The sequence below is a fragment of the Parastagonospora nodorum genome, assembly GCF_000146915.1.
Source record: "Parastagonospora nodorum SN15 chromosome Unknown scaffold_38, whole genome shotgun sequence".
NCBI lineage: Eukaryota > Fungi > Ascomycota > Dothideomycetes > Pleosporales > Phaeosphaeriaceae > Parastagonospora > Parastagonospora nodorum.
The window spans coordinates 6,114-13,885 of record NW_001884586.1 but is presented as its reverse complement, the minus strand read 5'-3'; positions in this window follow the sequence as shown (position 1 = coordinate 13,885).

The following is a 7,772-nucleotide window of genomic DNA, read 5'->3' as shown; positions in this document are numbered from 1 at the left end:
ACTTAAGCATAGTGCTACTAATTCTTTCTATCTCTTATCTTTATAAATAGCTTACTCTACTAACTTTAAACTAGCGCTTATTATATCTATTATCTTTTTATTCTTATTATCTATAGAATATAGATTCTAAGAGATATATAACTTTGCTACTAACCTCTCTGCTCTTAAAAAACTTATACGCTTTACTAGTCTTTAAGAACTCTAGAATATCTTTGCTATAATATATCTAGATAATCTAATAATAGCTCTAGATATAGAGGCTCTTAGTCTTACTAAGGCTAAAGACCTTATTACTAAATACGAAGTAGATATAATCTATACATATTGGGATTTCTAATATTAAAGTTTAATAACAGTGCTAAGCTAGCCCTATGCATACTTAAGAGTTAAGTAATATTATAGCAGAGTTAAGCGATATTATAGCAGAGTTAAGCGATATTATAGCAGAGTTAAGTAATATTATAGCAGAGTTAAGCAATATTTTAACAGAGTTAAGTATTTCAACATCTTTTAGTAGCTAAAATTGCATATAAGCAGAGTATAGCTACTGCTAATACGTTATAAGGAGTTATTAGAGATGTTCTAGGTCTTATTATAGTAATATTAAAGGAAAGTAGAATAACTCTATCTATCTTCCCTTCTCTTTAATACAAACTATTATTAAATAACAACGCTATCTCTAATAACCTATATATTTATGCTATACTGTATTATGCTAATATCGTTGCTATCTCTAACTTTCTTAACTAATCGTTAACTATTACTAATAGGTAAAAGAAATTCTGCAGAGTCTCTAATTGCTAACTTATTCTTAGTTACCTCTTCTAATTATAAAGGTAGAGGCAGGGCACTATCTATTATATAAGATACGTATATATCCTTAATACGTTGTAATACTAGTTTAATAGTTATATTATATAACTGCATTATCTTAACCTATTAAAGAAATCTTATTATTAGTAAACTTTATTCTATAAAGTAGTTTAATACTATGCTTTGCAGCAGTAAAGTAAAAATACTAATACTAAACTAGTCTTTTAGTATAGACTATCGCTGCCTATTCTCTAGAACCTATCTAAATATCTTCTAATTAGAGAGATTCTCTTTTAGCGTTGCGCGCTCGCCTTCTTAGCTCTAATATATAGATCTAAATAACTGCTCTTTTGCTACTATTGCAAACCTCTTACCTCTGCTACCTATTAAGTTTGCCTGCTTTTAGACTAATATAACTAGAGTCTTATACTGTGTATATATAGTAGCTAAGATCTATTAATATTATATATCTCTAACAATACTAACTATCTAACTCCTTCTAGCAGCGTTAAATAAATCTGCAAATTCGTCTGCCTTAGCATAACTTAAATATAAACTGCTAACCTTATTACTTTGCTACTAAGACAGCACTAGTTAACTCTATAGATAGATACTAAAAGGATTACTTCTTGCTTTATTACTAGAATTATTATAGGCATAAATTATAGGAAGCTTGCCTTTAACTCTAGAGAATAGACGTTTTCTAGTAGAATGCTAAGATCTCTACGCTTCTAATATTAACTGCTAGTTCTTTAAGCAGTCTATTATTCTAATTACTGCAGCTTTATTTATTATATTTCTAACTACCTTAATGCCTGCATCTAGTAACTTCTGCATAAATCTATAATACTTTTATTTCTAGTTACTATATAATATCTCGTCTTGCTTTGCACTTACCTAATCTTATATACTTGCTATAGTTTGCATAATAGCGCTGTCTAGTTTATCCTTTAACTATTTATTAGCTTATCTTATAGACGTTTCTTTTAGCGAACGCGTTCGTTTAGTAGGTATGCAGAGCTTAGACTTAGATATGCCTTTATAGCTAGCTGTTGCATTATTAGATATAGCATTATTATCTAGAACTATAATCTTATTAATAGAGTTATTATATATATCGTTAATAAAGCGTATAAGCTAATGCTTATTAACGCGCTAGCAAATCTAGCGCAGTATAGTTTCTAGCATTAGCAAAATAAACGCGTGCGTAGGCTTACTATAGCTCTCTAGCGCTGTATAAATTAGTATATCTAACCTAAACTCTAATAAAGTATTATAGAGCAACGTATATATCTTCTTATTTCTCTTAGATAAAGTTAGTATTAACCTTAGAATAGAAGGCAGCATTATAAGGCATATAAGCTAAAGATGCACTATAGCATAGAGCTGCTAAAGTTACGTCTGCGTTAGCGAAGACTACTATACTAACTAGCTAAAATTAGCATAGTAATAGATTTCTACTATAGATAGAAGTTAAAATACTATAGATGCTACTAACACTATTAAACACTAGACTATTATATCTTATCCTAATTACCTTATTATTAACTACTAATATAGAATTATTATATATGCTGTTTACTAACATGCTCTTTTACTATATAGTGTTAAATACTACTTCTGCAATAACTACTGAAGGCGATATAACGCTATAATAACGTTAATCTATTAAAGCTTATATTTAATAACTAGCAGAAGATATACTCTTAAAGTAAGAATACTTAGATTTCTCTTAGTATATAGAAGCTATTTCTACGTACCTAGAGTTAAAACTCTATAAAGGATTATATTAATGCAACGTATGTAGGCATATTAACTATAGCAAGTCTGCTAAGTAGAACCTAGTTAACTATCTCTATAAAGAATATAGGCTGTAATATATATTAGAAGATAGTTTACTAAATTAAGAGCAATAGTATAACAGCAACGTCTCTATAATCTATAGCTAACGCTTCTTCTAGAGTATTAGTAGTAGAGCTGCTACTAACTATACTCTTATCTATTACTTTAAGGTACTAGCACTAATAACTAATAGTATAAATAATAACTCTACTATGCTCTTAAACTATAAATCTAGCACGCCTAACTCTAAGAATAAGAGTCTTAATTAATCTAACTTAGCTACTAACGCTCTACTATAAATATAACTATAAGAGGCATTGCAGTAAGCTAAAGAGGAACGCATAGAGCGCCTAAGAGCTATTCTAAATATACTATTAGTTAAGACTAACCTATAAATCGCGCATACTAAGTTTCTGTAAGTTTTTAGTAGCTTTAAAATATAGAAGAAGACACTTAAGTATATTGCTATACTAGATAATAAAAAGAAACCTAAACTACACCTCCTATATAACACTATAAAGGCTATAGTTTATATATAGCAAAATATTACATCTTAAACATCTTAATTTGCACGCATCTATATTATATAAGAGAATATAATAGATGTATCTCTTTTCTCTTTAAAGATATACTAGAACTTTAACCTTTGCTACGCACTGCCTCCTGTAAAAGATATTTATATTCTTTTACTGCGTACTTATATAAGAGTTTATATGCTTACTAACTCTAGTTCTCTGCGTAAGATAATAGCATGCATAGATAATACTTATAATAACTCTCTAATAGTAAGCAATAAGCTAAGAAACTATTATAGTATAATATAACTAAACTAAGTTAAATATACTTAAAGCGTAGTGCTACTAATTCTTTCTATCTCTTATTTAATAAATAGCTTGCTCTACTAACTTTAAACTAGCGCTTATTATATCTATTGCCTTTCTATCCTTATTACCTATAAGATGCAGATTCTAAGAGATATATAACTTTGCTACTAACTTCTCTACTCTTAAAAAACTTACACGCTTTGCTAGTCTTTAAGAACTCTAGGATATCTTTGCTATAATATATCTAGATAACCTAATAATAGCTCTAGATATAGAGGCTCTTAGTCTTGCTAAGGCTAAAGACTTTATTGCTAAATAGAAGCAGATACAACCTCTGCTAGACGCGTTTATTTAAAGAAACTAATTATAATATAGCTAATAGATTTAAGATATAGATCTATAACTATCTTACTATAGAGTATTCTATACTAATAAACTAAAATTATTATAACTAGCTAGTATATTAGCTGCCTTCTAATATAGGGAGGAATCTAGATATATTTATATATTAGAATAGTAATATAGTTACTATACGCTCTATTTGCACAACGTTGCCTTAATTCTCTAACGCAGTATAGAATAAATATAAAGAAGCATCTTAGATTCTCTATAAGCTTATCTTTATGCACTAGTAATTAGAACTGCCTACTATTCTATAGAGCACTCTAGTTAACGACCTATTAAAGATAACTTCTAGATATATAGTATTCTCTATAGAAAACCTAAGCCTTATATATAGCAAAGGCTTTATTAGATAGCAGCTAGTAGAACTGAAAGATTACTTGCAGTTTAAGAAGTGTATTATATTAGATTTAACTAACTCTGCGTAAATTCAGCGTTATTATAATCTAGTTCAGACCTTTCTAAGCTATCTACTATATATTATTTATCTTATAAGTAGATAATCTACTTAAGGAACTAAGATTCTTAGCCTGCAATATAAGAACACTGCTAATAATAGAATAAGAAATATAGTGTGGCGTCTCGCGCTCATTACGACTAGTTGCTATTATTCTATGATACTATAAGAGCTATAACTAGAATAAGTTAACTAAAATAATATACTGCTTCCTACCTTACGAAGTTAGCAGCATACTAGTTTAGTATCTTTAGCTTATCTAACTATTTTATATCTTACTGCAATATAAAGTAATACTAAGCCTTTAAGGCTACTACTACCTCTAAGCTGCAAGCGCTCTGCTTTAGCTTAATATTAATAGAAAATAGCGTCGTAACTTACTTCTACTTAGTTAAGTTATTTACGCAGCAACTTGCAGGTAAATAGAATAAGAAATTAATATAAGTATATTATGCTACCTTATTATTGCCTTTAGCTGCAAACTAGAGAGTATAAGTTCTAACTTTAAAGAACTATCTAAAGAAGATGTTAAGAAGATATTTAATAAAGTTAAAGCAGAAGCGCGCAAAATGCAGATAAGGCACTTAGTAAAGATAGCTTATATCTGCTACGCAGTTAACATAACATAAATATTCTCTTAAAAATATAATATAGCTAAGGTATACTTTAAGATATCTATATAGTAGCATTGCGCTCTAAACTTCTCTCTAGCACTAGAAGACTTTAACTTAGATATAGCAACGCAAATAAACGTAATAGACTAGAGACTTATACGCAAAGTTACTAACTATATAGGCATAAACTATACTACTCTTCTTCGCACTATATACAGCTAATTTTTAAGATTTAGAAGATAGCAAGAATAAGTTATTTGCTGTATTATATAAGGTAACGTTGTTATACTGTATATTACTAGAACTAGTAGTAGAAAAAGCCTAATATTCTTTCTTCTAGCTTACTTTTCTAAGTATAGTATAATAATTATTCTTATACCTCTTGCAGCTATATAGATAGATCTTAAGAAGCAGTATAAGGCGCTAAGTATCTAAGTGTTAGTATAGAAAAAGAGATACTATAATAAAATAGCCTCTATTATTTTTATAATACTAGAGAGCATTGCAAACGACAGCTTTATATTGCTAATTAGAAGACTTAGCGCTACTAGAAGATTAGAGCAAATTATAGTAGATAAGTTCTATTATATTCTACTTCTTAATATATTCTATTAGCTCTATCTACTTAACCTGCGTACTATTACTAAGTACGTAATATAGATTACTCTACTCTTAGCTACTATTCTAGTTAAAGAATAATAAGAAGCTTACTAACTTCTAGGCATTCTAAGTAATACGTATACTTTTCGCGAACTAACTACCTATAGCAATATCTAATACGAAGTTTAAATGCTACTAAATAAGCATATAAGCATAATAGATATAGCAAATTATATTAAGGCAGAACTAGCAATATAGAAAAAGATAATCTTCTATATTAAGTTTGCGTCTATATGTAATAAACTAGCATCTATACTCTAATGCTATAAATTCTATAGGCAGATATTAGCAAAAGAATAAGAAAAGAACTAATAGAGTTTTGCACTAGCGTTAGTTGCTATACTACTAGCGACTACTGCCTTTAATACTAGAGTTAATATTAAAGACGTTTAGGCTGTGTTGCAAGCAGCTAAACTGATATATAAGATTTAGTAGAACTAAGAAGCAGAGCGCGCTAAGTAAGATAGGCTCCTATGCCTAGCTAGGCTTATTCTAGGTCTAAGAATTAGAAATGCATTTTATAACGAAGCGCGTAAAGACTACTAAGCTAATATTAATGCATTTATCTAAGAAAATGTAATAGAGCTTATATGCTAACGTTAGATTCTTAACTAATACTTTAATAGAGACGAGATCTATAAGATATGCAGACTAGTAGAAGAAAAGTATAATATTTGCGCAAAGCAATTCTACTTCTTATTAGAGGAAGAGTTTAATTAACTATCTAATTACTAATACTATAGTAAGGCAACAGCGTTTAAGATAGCAATAGATAAGCTAACGTATCTAACTCTAATTCTAAGCTAAATGCAAGAGCCTATTACTCTAAAGCAATTATATAAACTTCTATTATTATATATAGAGCTATCTCTGTTTAATAAGGCTGTAGCTATACCTAGAATATATATATCTAACTATAGTTATACCTTATCTAGCTAACGCTACACGCTATATGCAGACCTATTCTTAAGGAACCTATCCTCTAGCCTATTAGTATTTAGTCTAAAGAAATATCTACGCTAAAGTATTAATCTTATATAAATCTATATAGGCGCTTCTCTGCAGAAGTAATTAAGACTTACTATAAGCATGCACTAAGCGTATTACGCGCTATTAAGTTCTAATTTCTATTATACTATAGCAAAGTAGAGCTAAGAGTTAGAATTTAACGCTAGCAGATATAAAGCACAGTTATTAAAGACAAAATGTATATTTTACTAGAAGTTTATCTAGATAAGAAACTACTAGATTAAATACTGCATAGCGTACTTTGCTGTATAAGAACCTTTTAACTATCTACGTATAGAATGCAGACTTTATAATAGCTCTATAATAAAATTTATAGAGAGTATAGTAAGCTAGTATTAATAGAAAATAGATAATAAATAGAGAAAAGAGTAGTGCTAAGTATATCTTATGCTAGCTAATTACTGTAAGAAATAGATAGATCTAGATATAGAATAAATATTAAAATATCTGCAACCTAGCGCTAACTATAGAGATAAACGTGCAATCTAAGATACGTAGGCGTACCTATAGAATAGATATCTTCTTATATAGAAACTATAGACGTTCTATATAAGAGAGATAAAACTATAATAAGATAGAGAAAGAGACGAAGCCTTATAAACCTACTTTTTTAGCGTAGTTAACTATAGAGAAGACTATAAAGCTAGCTAAATTATCCTTAGACTTAACTAGTTAATATAGATATTATTTATTAACGATAATAGTAACTCTATAAAGAGACTATAGCAGCGGTAGAGTATAAGTGCATAAGATATACGAGCTAGAAAAGAAAGAGCTAAGTAGGAAAGTTCTAGGTTTTCTGCACTACTAAGACTTACTAGCGTAGGTATATAAACTCTCTCTAGCTTAGCTTCTCTATTATACCTCTCTCTCTCTTACTAACTTTGCTAAAATACTGCTAACTTTAGGCTAATTAACCTTAAGAAAATAACTAAGTCTAATAGAAAAAGCTAGAATAATCTTACTTAGCTTAGAGCCTAGCTCTACGATTACTACGTGCGCTAAGGACTAAACTACGCAATAAGAACTAGACGCTATAAGGACTAATTAGCTTTGTTTAATATTATAATAGAATTAAATCTTTCTTTTAGGTATAGTTCTGCGACTAAATTTTTGCACTTATATTTTTTT